Genomic DNA, 16,683 nt, shown 5'->3' on the forward strand with positions numbered 1-16,683 from the left:
GTGAATGTCATACAAAGATATTAGATTCAACGACAGGCCGTGTAGTCTGATAGAATCAATATTATTGTACCGTAACAGTCTTGTGTTTCAATTTTGCACCCTCAGCCCCCCCCCCTCCCATCTGCCATCCCCTTCCCCCTAAGTCAATCCCCTACAAGAACAGAAGCTTTTCTTTGATTGGTTAGGACTCAATTCTTTTACCATTTGCGCCATCAACGAACACTTTTGGTAATACCATTTATAAAGAAAAAAAAAGGACGGTGGGGGGGGGGGCGATCTCTTTTTGACAGAACTCTTGCTCTGACCCACAGTTGACACTGTCTATCTGTCCGGCCTGTCATCGACCTTCGTCAGAACGCCGGGACTAATGGAAGGGCGAACAAGCCCCTTACACCTGGCCCGAGAGCCGAGTTTCATTTGATGTTAGCGACCCCCGAACCTTGCCAAAGCGATGTTGATGGTAACACTCTCTTCCCTTGATTGACGTGGGGGGGGGGGCGCTACACACCGAGTAGATTGTGTTTCTCTTTCCCTCTCAACCTGGGGGTCTCACCTGGTTCAAGCTGGACGTCTGACAAATGTATCAGGGGAGCAGTGAAACAAATTGAAAACAAGCCGCCTCTTTAAAGTAGGATAAGGAGATGGGGAAACAAATGGGACGATGCTCTGTCATCGGATTGGCTCAACCAGGCGTATTAGGTCGCCATATTACCCCCTCCATTTCCCCCAAAACGTCATTCAGAAAGACGAGTAATTGTCGCGATTCTAGATCTAGATCTATATTAAGGGCCTATTAGTTGATCTGTAGCATCTCATAGATTTGTTGATGTAGCCCAACAATCTATGTCACTTTGCTCAATATTAACTCTTTCTGTCCGTAATTAGTTTCGTCATTCCGATAGTATTATTCATTTTTGCTCATTTGTATATCACTATTCTGTTCTGTTTAAGCTTTAATATTTTTATTTGTTTTTGTTTGTTATCAGAAAATGTTTTATTTTGGTATCGAATTATAGGAGAATGCATGCTTTATTTACACAACACAAATTTAAGTTTATAAATCCAAAGATCAATTTAGTTTAATGGGGGTCAAATCAACGTTGGCATCGTCAATTAGGAGAGAAAGAGTTAAAAGATACCAGTAGGTAGTATACATTAGAAATTGAATATTAAAAATACAGAATGAAATATATTAAAAACAATACAAATATAAAAAAAAGTCTTCCTTTATACAGATTATAGAGCGATTATTTTTTCTCTTAATAACTAATAAATTTTAGATTAAAAAAAAATATTTTTTAGTAGCGAATGTAGGCTTAAGTTTAGTCTAATAAGGCTTGTTAGAGTCCGAACATTAATGAGGAATGCAGTATTTCCCCTGGCTACGCAGCCCCAGTTGCGAAATACATATTTTGCCACATCTAGCGCAGGATTTAGAGTTTCTTTTCGCCGTCTACGTCTGTCCTCAGCAGCGAATTTTCTTTTGGTCTCAAATATGTATCCAGCGGCCATTGTAAGTGACCTCCAGATGTCTCGTTCTGAAGCCGCCTGCAACCACGGCTCTCTTCTATGTCAGTTTAAGCAGTTTATATCTAATGATACCAGACTTAGAAAATGTCCAAATGAACTGAATGTCCCTGAACTTGTATTTTTAGCGGCCCCGAAAGGGGAAAAGACGCTATTAGTTTTGTGCGAAATGTCTGTCCGTCTGTCCCGTTTAGATCTCGTAAACTAGAAAAGATATTGAAAATCCGACATCACAATATTTTAGACCATTCAAAGTTCAGATGCAACGGCTACTTTTTTTTTTTCCTGAAAACGAAAAATCTAATTTTTTAAATCAGTTATGTAAGCAGTTTTTTAAAGAGAAAAAGCTAATTAGTATGCATTATAAGTTAGACCTAATTTAAAACAAATAGTAAACTTATAAACTTCATTTTCTTGAACATATCTATTACGCGACGAAATGAATACGAATAAAGATTAAGCCTTTTCAAAACAATTACATTATGTAAGGACCAGGAGAGGATCCCGGATTCGAATACTGGTGAAGACTGGGATTTTCAGCTTCGGAATCCTTGGGGCCTCTGAGTCTACCCAGCTCTAATGGGTACCTGACATTAGTTGGGGAAAAGTAAAGGCGTTGGTCGTTGTGCTGGCTACATGACACCTTCGTTAACCGTAGGCCACAAAAACAGATGAACTTTACGTCATCTGCCCTATAGACCACAAGGTCCGAAAGGGGAACTAATCAGGCCAGGCTCACATCTAACTTTGCATTCAATTTGATCTGCAGCACCATTGGGGCACTACACAAGATCTGTCAACCTTCTTTCTCCATTCTTATCTCTCATTTGTCTTTGATATAATTTCATTTGGATGTTCTTTCTGAAAATATTGAAGCCTGCCTGGGTGGACCACTTCGGGGGCCGATTTTAAGTTTGTGTTTCCACACAAACTGTCTTTGTAACCTTGTTTAATTTAATGTTCAAGATAAAGATATTCTAGTCATCTAGCCTAATTGATTTTTAGGACGGAAGAACATGGACGCTGATCTAAAAAAAAAAAAAAAAAACGGCTCTAACGATTTTTCCTAAAATTTAACAGTTGATGTATATCGCTGAGAAAAGAATTAGTAGCTCGTTGGCTACACGGCGAAAACTCTGGTCTGACCGTTATCATTGTTCAAGTAAAAACAAAATGAAATAAATTAAATTTGGCTAGAGATCTAGATCCAGGATTCTAGATATAGATCTAATATTGGTTTTGAAAGGACAATCGCGTTCTTGAAATGACTATCGACTTCGGGAATTTCCAAATGCAAGGCCTTCTTGATTCAATAGTTTAATAAATGAATGTTAAGGGAAATTTTGCGCATCATCTTCTAAGTCAAAATCTAAATGCTTATCATTAGAAAATTATAAAGTATACTAGGTCTATACATTTGCTTAATCAGATACTTTCTCGGCCAAACTAGAGTTTTCCTATTGTAGCTAAATAACTAATTTCTAAAATCGTTTTCGAGAACCGCGTCCACCCACCCACTCTGTGACCATGAATTTGCAAGCTGAAGAAGGGATTTCTGAACAGTAAAGCGCTTTGTTTCCGAACAAGGGTATCGATACAAGATTTAGAAGTTCGGAATTTTCAGGACGTTCCTGACGTCTACATAACTCTAATGGATCTCTGAAGTCAAGGCAGTTAGTAGTTGTGCTGGCCACATAACTCTAATGGATCTCTGAAGTCAAGGCGGTTAGTAGTTGTGCTGGCCACATAACTCTAATGGATCTCTGAAGTCAAGGCGGTTAGTAGTTGTGCTGGCCACATAACTCTAATGGATCTCTGAAGTCAAGGCGGTTAGTAGTTGTGCTGGCCACATAACTCTAATGGATCTCTGAAGTCAAGGCGGTTAGTAGTTGTGCTGGCCACATAACTCTAATGGATCCCTGAAGTCAAGGCGGTTAGTAGTGGTGCTGGCCACATAACTCTAATATATCTCTGAAGTCAAGGCGGTTAGTAGTTGTGCTGGCCACATAACTCTAATGGATCTCTGAAGTCAAGGCGGTTAGTAGTTGTGCTGGCCACATAACTCTAATGGATCTCTGAAGTCAAGGCGGTTAGTAGTTGTGCTGGCCACATAACTCTAATGGATCTCTGAAGTCAAGGCGGTTAGTAGTTGTGCTGGCCACATAACTCTAATGGATCTCTGAAGTCAAGGCGGTTAGTAGTTGTGCTGGCCACATAACTCTAATGGATCTCTGAAGTCAAGGCGGTTAGTAGTTGTGCTGGCCACATAACTCTAATGGATCTCTGAAGTCAAGGCGGTTAGTAGTTGTGCTGGCCACATAACTCTAATGGATCTCTGAAGTCAAGGCGGTTAGTAGTGGTGCTGGCCACATAACTCTAATGGATCTCTGAAGTCAAGGCGGTTAGTAGTTGTGCTGGCCACATAACTCTAATGGATCTCTGAAGTCAAGGCGGTTAGTAGTTGTGCTGGCCACATAACTCTAATGTATCTCTGAAGTCAAGGCGGTTAGTAGTTGTGCTGGCCACATAACTCTAATGGATCTCTGAAGTCAAGGCGGTTAGTAGTTGTGCTGGCCACATAACTCTAATGGATCTCTGAAGTCAAGGCGGTTAGTAGTGGTGCTGGCCACATAACTCTAATGGATCTCTGAAGTCAAGGCGGTTAGTAGTTGTGCTGGCCACATAACTCTAATGGATCTCTGAAGTCAAGGCGGTTAGTAGTTGTGCTGGCCACATAACTCTAATGTATCTCTGAAGTCAAGGCGGTTAGTAGTTGTGCTGGCCACATAACTCTAATGGATCTCTGAAGTCAAGGCGGTTAGTAGTTGTGCTGGCCACATAACTCTAATGGATCTCTGAAGTAAAGGCGGTTAGTAGTTGTGCTGGCCACATAGCTCTAATGGATCTCTGAAGTAAAGGCGGTTAGTAGTTGTGCTGGCCACATAACTCTAATGGATCTCTGAAGTAAAGGCGGTTAGTAGTTGTGCTGGCCACATAACTCTAATGGATCTCTGAAGTCAAGGCGGTTAGTAGTTGTGCTGGCCACATAACTCTAATGGATCTCTGAAGTCAAGGCGGTTAGTAGTTGTGCTGGCCACATAACTCTAATGGATCTCTGAAGTAAAGGCGGTTAGTAGTTGTGCTGGCCACATAACTCTAATGGATCTCTGAAGTCAAGGCGGTTAGTAGTTGTGCTGGCCACATAACTCTAATGGATCTCTGAAGTCAAGGCGGTTAGTAGTTGTGCTGGCCACATAACTCTAATGGATCTCTGAAGTCAAGGCGGTTAGTAGTTGTGCTGGCCACATAACTTTAATGGATCTCTGAAGTCAAGGCGGTTAGTAGTTGTGCTGGCCACATAACTCTAATGGATCTCTGAAGTCAAGGCGGTTAGTAGTTGTGCTGGCCACATGACACCCTCGTTAACCGTAGCTATTGAAACATTACCATCTGCTCCCTTAGAACGCAAAGTCTGAAAGGACCTTTAGCTACTTTTGGCAAGGTCTTAATATAAACATGTTTTATTTCAAACGAATTAACTCAGTTGGTTTGTAATTGGAAGTTTCGTTATATTACATCGTAATGTATAACACAAAAAAAAAAACATTAGGGGACGCCCATGAGTTTGTAACTACCTTAATGCCTTCATTTATTTTCTTAATTGTTTCATTATTTCCAATCACATTTGCTTTTTATTTTGCACACCTTTTTCTATTCGTTAACAAAAGGCGTATTTGAGACTCAGCACGACTTAACCATGGAACCCTACTGACCATATATCTACATTGTCCATCATATATCTACATTGTCCATCATATATCTACATTGTCCATTGGTACCCCTATTGAAGATCTTCATTAATTGCGGAAAAAACTATTTTTAAAAAAGCAAGATTTTTGGTGTACAGTATTAGGGAAGTGTTGATAAGCAATGTATTTTTTTGAAGGTCTAAAATTATTTGTGTGCTCTTTCTTACCATGTAGAAATAAATTGTCTAACCTCTTCAGTTTGTAGCTTTAGTTGGCAACATTGAAGTTCAATTTAGCGTCCTTGGCATTGTTTAATCTATCGTTCAAATCTGCACTATCTTGTTTTTAGACATAAACTGAAAGTATAGTAAGTTAAACCAACGGCTGAAAGAATTGTGCAAGAACCAAATCTCTAGAGTTTTTATGTATTTTATTATCTTTCTGACACTTTTTCTCATCTATCTCTATAATTCTGTAAAAAAAAAAATAATTCTCAAGTTGGTGGGGTCAAAGAGTTCACTAGCTAAACCCCGATCCTAGATTTCTCTCACCCCTTTCATTGTTGCCCTGAACTTTGTTGACGCCATTATTTGGCAAGCACTACCAAGAAAATAATCTGTTTTTTTTTTCTCCCTCTCGCTGGCGATCCAGGTACTCTATTCAAGTCTACAATTCATGGCTACTAACTCAAATATTGTTTAGAGCAGACGTAGGAAACAGACGCAGAGGGCGGGAAGAGGCATTAGTTGGTGGCAGAAGGAAACAAACAATGGAAAGAGAGAAAGAAGAAAAAAAACACGTGACCCCTCATTCGCCATGCTGGCGACAGTGATCAATCCATTGCAATTCCCTTTCAATGAGTGTATTACGGGAAATTCCCCTCATGCTTCCCCTTCACTCGCCCGGCTAAACAAAAAATCAAATAAATTTGCAAACAAATTGAATACTTTAGAGTCTATTGAGTGTCTGTGTTGGGAAAGGAACTCATGCTCTCCACAATGCAGTTACGCAGACGAAGAAATAAACTTTCACGGATTTAACAGTCGTGTTGGTTTCTTGGCGCCGGAGTTACTGTTCATGTTTTCATTGTCTTTGTCTTGGGAAGTTTTTATAATACATATATTTTTTTTTTCTTCATGTTAGGCCGGTACTGTGTGGGTGATACGTTACAGAGTTTGCTGGTCTGAAGAATGGCATGCATTAGGTTTGAGACCGCCTTCAACCCCATCTCACGTAGCCCCCTTTCTTCTGATTTACTTGTTCCACAAAAGTACAATTCTCGTGGGCAGAGACTCGTGCATCTATTCCACGAATAAATATTTTCATTATGAGTGGGCTTTTTTTTTCTCTTTATGTCAGAAAAATAGTGAGCGCAATTTTCAGAGAACTTGCGAGATATTTTAAACTTGCCTCATTTGGGTGTTTGGGCGTGGCAGACGAGTGGTAAAGCACTTTATTCCTAACGAGAGGTGTCGAGTTCAAATCCCGATGAACTGATTTTGAATTCTGGATTTTTAAGACACCCCTCTGTTTAACTCTTATGGTTCCCTTTCACGACCTTTCAAGACCTTTCTACCTGATATACGTTGGGGAAGATGGTCATTGTGCTCGTTGCATGACACTATTGTTCACTGTCGGCCACAGAAACAGGCGAGCTTAACATCATCTGGCTCATAGATTGCAAGGTCTGTAAAGGGTATCTTTACCTTTTACATTGATAACTGTTTTAAATGTGTTCAGAAGCTTGTATTACAAATCCATAGCATGACAGATGTGCATAGAAAGCTATCCTGGCGAGAATATATAGAAGAGTGTCAGCGATGATCAGAAAAGCAAGAAGTGCCAACCTTTCTCTTTTAAAGTGAATGGTCTGACTCTTTAGTACTGAAATTAATTTGAGAGATGGACACACCCGAAGTATCAAGAAGACTGAAAACGCTGCAGCGTCTTGCGATTATAAAGGCCTAAACGTGGATGTATAGATCTAGGATTGGCCTCTTTAGTCATTTGGAAAGTTGCAAAGGAAAATGATAATCTTTTGTGACGAAAAAATGCTACAGAACTTTGAGAGGGGAAAAAAAGTGAGGCTTATTGAAGATAAGTTACTTTATTGTAGGCCCTAAGTCATTTAACATTTGTTCGTGCTTCTCGCCATCCTGGTAATCAGCATACTTCTGCTTTTTTTATAATATTATTTTTATGGGAGAAATTCCAAGAAGTTCCTTATAATGGAATTGGAAACACAACTTGAATGCAGCTGACGCATGGCTAAAGTAAATAAATACATTTGTTAACTACTTCATGAATCTCATTACAGACATTGCAAGATTTTTTACTTGCAGAAAGCATTTTTTCCACACAAGCTTAAAGGATTTAAAAAAAAAAAAAACATAAACATCAAAACACTGCTTACTGATTTATTTTTTTTGTTAGTCACAACTAACTCTTATAGATTAGTCAGAACTGGATTGTGTGCCTTTGTGGACCAAGTTGAGAACCTCTGCAATAGAACAGAATCCTGTAATCTAATATAATGCCTTTTCAATTCCAGTGTCGCGTACTGTCTTTTCATCCACACGACACATTTTTAGAACGATTTTCCAAAGACATCAATAAAGTAATTATATCCGTGATGCGGGGACTAATTCGATTCCGGTATCCGACAATTTCTTATGGACCAGCTTCGATTGCCTTTCAATGGGTGCGATTTATTGTCAACATAATATGCGTGACGGTATCGATTCTGATTTGTTCGTTTGATTTAATGGAGTGGTCTAATTCTGTGATTTGTAGACACATGCCCTGTGTGTTTGAGGATGTGTTTGTGTGGAGGACGATATGTTTATCAAAAGATATAACCAGAGGGCTACACTGTTGACTTATGGAGACTTTTAGCTTCAACTGAACTTGTTTTTCTGACCCAGTCCTCTCCGATGTCTAAATTACAATAGTAGTGTCTGAAAAAACGATTAAAAAAAAACGGTGGGACTTCTTCATTTCCTATTCTCACAATCTATGTCTTATGATCGTTAAATAAAGATGGTCGGGCATGAGTGTGGTATGTGCTTTGAGTGGTTTGAGCTGAGGAATAAATCCAGTTGTCCACATTCTATGGCCAACCCTGCCTGAGTTTAGTGGCACAATGGGGAAATAGTTTACATTCTTGTAGGAACGTCAGTATATAGACGCACCATAGTTGACGGACTTTAAACGCGACATGAAGTGACATCACGGATAGTGGAGTTTAGCTTCTTTATAGTAGTGTTCTTCAAATGGAGTGAGGACTTCAAGGTGATCACATCTTTACACATAACCTCGATATTTGACTTTCACTTACTTAAAACTTACTTAAAAACAAAATGGCCAAATAACTCGCGGTTATAAAGATGAGTTGATGACGACGACCAACTGCCACGCATTGAGATAGTGTTATACTTATAACTTAACTAGTCGACCCACAGCTATAGTGTTATAATTATAACTTAACTAGTCGACCCACAGCTATAGTGTTATAATTATAACTTAACTAGTCGACCCACAGCTATAGTGTTAAAATTATATAAATTAACTAGTCGACCCACAGCTATAGTGTTATAATTATAACTTAACTAGTCGACCCACAGCTATAGTGTTATAATTATAACTTAACTAGTCGACCCACAGCTATAGTGTTATAATTATAACTTAACTAGTCGACCTACAGCTATAGTGTTAAAATTATATAAATTAACTAGTCGACCCACAGCTATAGTGTTATAATTATAACTTAACTAGTCGACCCACAGCTATAGTGTTATAATTATAACTTAACTAGTCGACCCACAGCTATAGTGTTATAATTATAACTTAACTAGTCGACCCACAGCTATAGTGTTATAATTATAACTTAACTAGTCGACCCACAGCTATAGTGTTATAATTATAACTTAACTAGTCGACCCACAGCTATAGTGTTATAATTATAACTTAACTAGTCGACCCACAGCGTAGCATATGCCGCTATTTTGCAGGGCCGGCCTTAGGGTACTGCAACCTATGCGACCGCAGTGGGCCCCGCACTTTCATAGGACCCGCGCTAATTCTAGGTATAAATTATTAAATAAATCCATTTTATAACTTATAACAGATTTCCCGCGGCCTCCTGGTTTATAATTATAACTTAATTCTTTTTAAGTTAGTCGGCAGCAGTGACGTTCAATTTAGCACCCTTGACATTGTTTAGGTTATGGTGAAAATCTCGAACTGAAGCTGAAGAAATTAACACTATTTGATGTCTAATGATGGTTAGCGACTTTAGCCTTCTTCTCTGCAATACATAAGCCAGAATACATTCAAATGTTCTATTCAATACTATTAGTTCCTTTATCCCTTCTTTCAAAACTTATATAAGCAGGATTCTTTTTCAAATTTGAGCCACAGAACTTTTAACATTACTCAGTAAATGATGACATGATATTGCCTTTGTTTTGACTTCTATTGGCTGTCTCACTTGTAACCCTAGTCCTTAAATATTGTTTTGTGTTGGATTCTGCGTCTTTTCCAAACCGTCAGGCTTCAGAGCTTGTCTTCTTGTAATTAAAGAGATCATTCCGTCCTCAATGGCCAGATGGCCGCCCCACGCACTGGCCAAGCTCCAGCGCATATCATGGCCATTTTTCACCACCCGAAGGTCTGCGCGGAGTCGCCGGTCATAGGTCTTGTATGGCAATATAATGATTCTCTGTAGCAGTGGAAGGATGGTGGGGTTTGAACTCATGTTTGATAGAGTTTCACCAAACAACACAAAATCGCCGCCAGCCGCCTCTAATCGTGAGCGCTGCCGTCGCTGCTGCTTTAAACAAATTACTCACGGTGGCTAGAACTATTTTGGCACGCTCCGTCCGCGAAAAGGCCCGTCAATCAGTTAGCCAGACACGAAGCGCAATTTTCTCCCGCGGGCTGATGTTTTTAGTTTTGTTTTGAAAAAGGAAAAAGGGGGGGGGGCTGGTTAGAGAGACGCCCGTTATCCCCAAAAGTTTGTGAGAGTAATGTGGGTTAGGGGAGGTGGGGGGTGCGACTGGAGTGTCGGACCTGTCGGTGCTTAACGAAGGCAGCGCGTGCCGAACGATACCGTATTGTAAGATGCCAGAACCAGCACCTCTGATATTCATGCGCTTGAAGCAGCGCCACCCGGGGGATAGAATCGGATTACATGTTGCTGCCCATCTCGTGTAATCACAGAGAGTGGGGTGAAAGGGGAAATTAAGAGTAGAATTAAGAGTAGAGAGAGTACGGGAGAGTGAAGGAGAGAGAGAGAGGGGCGCCTCTTCATTGAGAAGAAACGATCTAAACATTAGTCATGGGGTTAACTCCCTTCAGACCTCTTTAGAGAAAGGGAAGAGGGTGTTAAATGTACAAACAATGAAATATTTATAGCCTTCATTGTCCTGTGTATTCTAATCACAGACATCACGGAGTGGTAATGATGATTTGATGTGATTGGTTTCAGGGTGTCTTGGCCTCTTTGTTTTTTCAAAGCAACTAAAGAAGCTTATCTTATTGTTTCTAAATTATATTCCTTCATTTAAAAAAAAAAATTCGAGCCTGTTGATGTAGATATGTTTCTGAATATATGCCCTATTATCATAATCATATATATATATATATATATATATATATATATATATATATATATATATATATATATATATATATATAGGCTATATATATATATATATATATATATATATAGGCTATATATATATATATATATATATATATATATATATATATACATTTTTATGTCTAAGTGGGGGAAAAGAAGATGGAGAACTTTCTCTGTGAGCTTCTTATCTTATAAATTACGGACGTTCCTTCCATGCAAAAGATAATTAAGTTCTACGCGTCACCATAATATGTTAGTAAAAAACACACCGAGCCGTTAAAGAATACGTGAATTCGCTTTTCATACAAAAAAGATATGTGTCATCGTCAGATAAAAACAAAAACATTGTTAATTTTAGGCTTTGATTTACAACGGAAGTTCTAAAAAAAATTGTAACTAAACAAAACTGGAGTTTTACTAGTTGATCTTTAATGAATAGATACAAACATGAGACTGTTTCAGATCACGTTTCGTGAATGCGTGACAGCGCCACGGAACCCAAGGTCTTAATACCTACTAGCAAGACCGAATTTAAGTCTGTGGAGGCCCCGAGGAAGGATTTTTGTGGAGGCCTCTACAATTTTTCAAAAGCTTGAGTAAAAATCCACCTCTGAATTCAAATAGCTATATTATTTTATTTTACGAGAAAGAAATGAATTTCAAGTAAATGTAATCTAACTTTTCTTTTTAAAAAATATTAATATGTATATTTTTTAGTTTGTGAAGTGTAAGACCCTTGGTAGACGCCGCACTGTCGTAAATCTGGAGCTGTATTCACTTATTCCAAGCATGCTACAGGCGTACAATTCTTAATCACGACAATTTACCATTCGTAAAAAAATGTGAAAAAAATATATTAAAAAACAAGGTTACAAAGACAGTTTGTGTGGAATCGGCCCCCGAAGTGGTCCACCTAAAGTCTTCACCAGGATTCGAATTCGGGACTTCCGGTTCCAAGTGCTTTACCCCTCGGCCACAGCATCTCCATATGTTCATTTAGCGTACATTTATATTTTTTTAAATAATAATTATTAATCTTATCCATAAATTCAAAATTAATAACATGTTACATGTAATAAAGAGAAACTAAAAAAAGATTTATTCTTCTAACAAAATTAGAAACATTTACAACATGAAAAAACAAAATTCTTGACCTACTTTAAGCTACAGTTGTGTGCAAATGACTTAACATTAAGACTTTCCCCTCTCAATTAACAATTAATATCTCCATTGTCATTAGTCATACAAACAAGACCTAGTTTTAAATCTAACTCTAGATCTAAGTCTAGGTCTAGAACTAGATCTAAGTCTAGATCTATAAATAGATTAAAGTCTAGATCTAGAGTTAGATCTAAGTCTAGATCTAGATAATATATATATATATTATAAATACATCTAAATCTGGGCTCTATTTAGTCTTATTTAGACTGTCACTGTCAAGTGTTGGCCCCTATAATGAGGATATGTAAAAACTGCGCGCTGTAAAAGTTGTTCGTTAATTTTGAAACTTATAACTAAAACGGAGTTGGTATCAAAATTCTTTAAAAAACAACAACATTTGAATCGGTATTCTATTTAATGAGTTAGTTAATAAATAGAAAATATATTTTATAATTATCCATTGACACTTTTACCATTGTGATCTTAGATGCAAATTTTTTGTACCAATGCGCGAATCTATGAATGAAGCTTGAGTTATTAATGAAGACGTCAATAACCTTTTTAAATAACGGTACCTCCCCTGACGTTTTTCATTGAAAAGTGTAATTTTTTTAAAAATCTGCTTGCATTTATAATTTAAAAAATTAGATGGTTCATTTTCGGAAAAGAAAAAAGTAGCCGTTGCATCAGAACTTTGAATGATCTAGAATATCATGATGTCATATTTTCATTTTTCTTCTAGTTTCTGAGATCTAAACGGGACGGACGGACGGACTGACGAATAAACAGGCCACACAAAACTAATAGCGTCTTTTCCCCTTTCGGGGGCCGCTAAAAATACTTTAAGGTTTCTGACCCTTCGAAATTTTGGTATATTTGTTTATCTCTTTGTAGAGTCCCCATAGCTATAGCCCCGCCTGCATTCCCTTAAATTCGTTCCTGTCTACTAGCCTCGCCCGCAGATACAAGAAACATAGATCTAGAGCTCTTTTTATTTGAATCAATTTTTACAAAGCTTATATTAACTTACTGTCTGTCTGTTTGCCTATCTGTCTGGTAAAAGTTTGTACACCTTTCTGACTCACAATCTTGGATCAAGCGGAAATTTTGCACAATTATTTCTTTTACCTGACAACACAAGAATAAAAAAAAGCCAATTAGTTAATTAACTATTGATAATTAATATTTTGTTTGGTATCTCTAACAAGGGAAAGAAATTGCACTTGACTAAGGTGGTGGTGTAAGCTAAATTAGTTCCCTTTATAGATCGCTGCTTTAAAGTAAGTTTGAAACAATTCATAACTAAACAATCTTCTGTAGTCATTGGCACCTCATTAGCAGAGAGTCGGCTTGAGTAGGCGTGAGCCATGACGTTCTAATTTAGGTCGTTCCTTTTTTTTTTTAATGCTTTTAAAATCCGATTACGGTCAACTTCACTCAGATCTCCCCGTCCTTCTTCCCCACAGTCTTTCAATGTTCCCACCTGGTCCCGAGAAGTGATGAGATCATAGTGAGATCATAGTGAGACCATAGTGAGATCATAGTGAGATTAAAGGGAGATTATAGTGAGATCATAGTGAGATTATAGTGAGATTATAGTGAGATCATAGAGAGATCATAGAGATCATAGTGAGATCATAGTGAGATCATAGAGAGATCATAGGGAGATCATAGTGAGATCATAGTGAGATCATAGAGAGATCATAGTGAGATCATAGTGAGATCATAGTGAGATCATAGAAAGATCATAGTGAGATCATAGTGAGATCATAGTGAGATCATAGAGAGATCATAGAGAGATCATAGTGAGATCATAGTGAGATCATAGAGAGATCATAGAGAGATCATAGTGAGATCATAGTGAGATTATAGTGAGATCATAGTGAGATTATAGTGAGATCATAGAGAGATCATAGAGATCATAGTGAGATTATAGTGAGATCATAGAGAGATCATAGAGAGATCATAGTGAGATCATAGTGAGATCATAGTGAGATCATAGTGAGATTATAGTGAGATCATAGTGAGATCATAGTGAGATCATAGTGAGATCATAGTGAGATCATAGAGAGATCATAGAGAAATCATAGTGAGATCATAGTGAGATCATAGTGAGGTCATAGTGAGATCATAGAGAGATCATAGTGAGATCATAGTGAGATCATAGTGAAATCATAGTGAGATCATAGAGAGATCATAGAGAGATATAGTGAGATCATAGTGAGATCATAGTGAGATCATAGGGAGATCATAGTGAGATCATAGTGAGATCATAGTGAGATCATAGAGAGATCATAGAGAGATCATAGTGAGATCATAGAGAGATCATAGAGAGATCATAGTGAGATCATAGTGAGATTATAGTGAGATCATAGTGAGATTATAGTGAGATCATAGTGAGATCATAGAAAGATCATAGTGAGATCATAGTGAGATCATAGTGAGATCATAGAGAGATCATAGAGAGATCATAGTGAGATCATAGAGAGATCATAGAGAGATCATAGTGAGATCATAGTGAGATTATAGTGAGATCATAGTGAGATTATAGTGAGATTATAGTGAGATCATAGAGAGATCATAGAGATCATAGTGAGATTATAGTGAGATCATAGAGAGATCATAGAGAGATCATAGTGAGATCATAGTGAGATTATAGTGAGATCATAGTGAGATTATAGTGAGATCATAGAGAGATCATAGAGATCATAGTGAGATTATAGTGAGATCATAGAGAGATCATAGAGAGATCATAGTGAGATCATAGTGAGATCATAGTGAGATCATAGTGAGATCATAGAGAGATCATAGTGAGATCATAGTGAGATCATAGTGAGATCATAGTGAGATCATAGAGAGATCATAGAGAAATCATAGTGAGATCATAGTGAGATCATAGTGAGGTCATAGTGAGATCATAGAGAGATCATAGTGAGATCATAGTGAGATCATAGTGAAATCATAGTGAGATCATAGAGAGATCATAGAGAGATATAGTGAGATCATAGTGAGATCATAGTGAGATCATAGAGAGATCATAGGGAGATCATAGTGAGATCATAGTGAGATCATAGAGAGATCATAGAGAGATCATAGTGAGATCATAGAGAGATCATAGAGAGATCATAGTGAGATCATAGTGAGATTATAGTGAGATCATAGTGAGATTATAGTGAGATCATAGTGAGATCATAGAAAGATCATAGTGAGATCATAGTGAGATCATAGTGAGATCATAGAGAGATCATAGAGAGATCATAGTGAGATCATAGAGAGATCATAGAGAGATCATAGTGAGATCATAGTGAGATTATAGTGAGATCATAGTGAGATTATAGTGAGATTATAGTGAGATCATAGAGAGATCATAGAGATCATAGTGAGATTATAGTGAGATCATAGAGAGATCATAGAGAGATCATAGTGAGATCATAGAGAGATCATAGTGAGATCATAGTGAGATCATAGAGAGATCATAGTGAGATCATAGTGAGATCATAGAGAGATCATAGTGAGATCATAGTGAGATCATAGTGAAATCATAGTGAGATCATAGAGAGATCATAGATAGATCATAGAGAGATATAGTGAGATCATAGTGAGATCATAGTGAGATCATAGTGAGATCATAGTGAGATCATAGTGAGATCATAGAGAGATTATAGTGAGATCATAGAGAGATCATAGAGAGATCATAGTGAGATCATAGTGAGATTATAGTGAGATCATAGTGAGATTATAGTGAGATTATAGTGAGATCATAGAGAGATCATAGAGATCATAGTGAGATTATAGTGAGATCATAGAGAGATCATAGAGAGATCATAGTGAGATCATAGTGAGATCATAGAGAGATCATAGTGAGATCATAGTGATATCATAGAGAGATCATAGTGAGATCATAGTGAGATCATAGTGATATCATAGAGAGATCATAGTGAGATCATAGAGAGATCATAGAGAGATATAGAGAGATATAGTGAGATCATAGTGAGATCATAGTGAGATCATAGTGAGATCATAGAGAGATCATAGTGAGATCATAGTGAGATCATAGTGTATTAAGAAAGCTAAAAGCATGAAATAGCGCAAAACTACAACTATTTCTAATCGCACAGATGTATTGTTGTTGGCCGAGATCTATTACAAATTTAATTGACATGACTGATCCAAACTAATAACATTTCGTATAAGCTTTGTTTTCGTTTCTTTGTTTGTTTTGATATTTGGTATGTTTTTTTTTTTGTTTAGTGATAAACTTGAGAAGAGATAACTGCAATTGTGGAAGTCGTAATTAAATTTGACAAATTGTGGAAGTAATAATTAAGCAAAACAATCGCGTCAAGATGACACTTTGCAGACTCTATAGTCAATCTGCTTGATATACATAGATACTAAGATACGACAATCTTGATTATTTGATGACGGAATCAAATATTTCATTTACATTCATATCTTAACAAAAAATGAATGCTTTAGCCTTTGCGTATGAGAGAAAGAGAGAGAGAGAGATGGGGGTGGCAGGGAGGCTACATCACCACTTTTCAAGCACCCGTGCCTCAGATTATCGGTTACCCCATTCCTGTCACCTATCATTCTGTG

General features: G+C 37.5%; 1 long non-coding RNA gene across 2 annotated transcripts in view; it reads right to left on the bottom strand.

Annotated features, from left to right (window-relative positions):
• LOC129922504 (uncharacterized) overlaps window positions 1–16,683 on the bottom strand; it is a 51,571-nt gene that overhangs the window by 9,497 nt on the left and 25,391 nt on the right. The window contains exon 1 of one of the 2 annotated variants that reach the window (XR_008774510.1): window positions 5,527–5,632. The exons of the other annotated variant lie outside the window; for it this stretch is intronic. This is a non-coding gene — a long non-coding RNA (uncharacterized LOC129922504). Of the gene's footprint in view, window positions 1–5,526; window positions 5,633–16,683 lie in introns of those variants that run through there. 2 annotated transcript variants of the gene reach the window in all.

The sequence above is a fragment of the Biomphalaria glabrata genome, chromosome 1, assembly GCF_947242115.1.
Source record: "Biomphalaria glabrata chromosome 1, xgBioGlab47.1, whole genome shotgun sequence".
NCBI lineage: Eukaryota > Metazoa > Mollusca > Gastropoda > Planorbidae > Biomphalaria > Biomphalaria glabrata.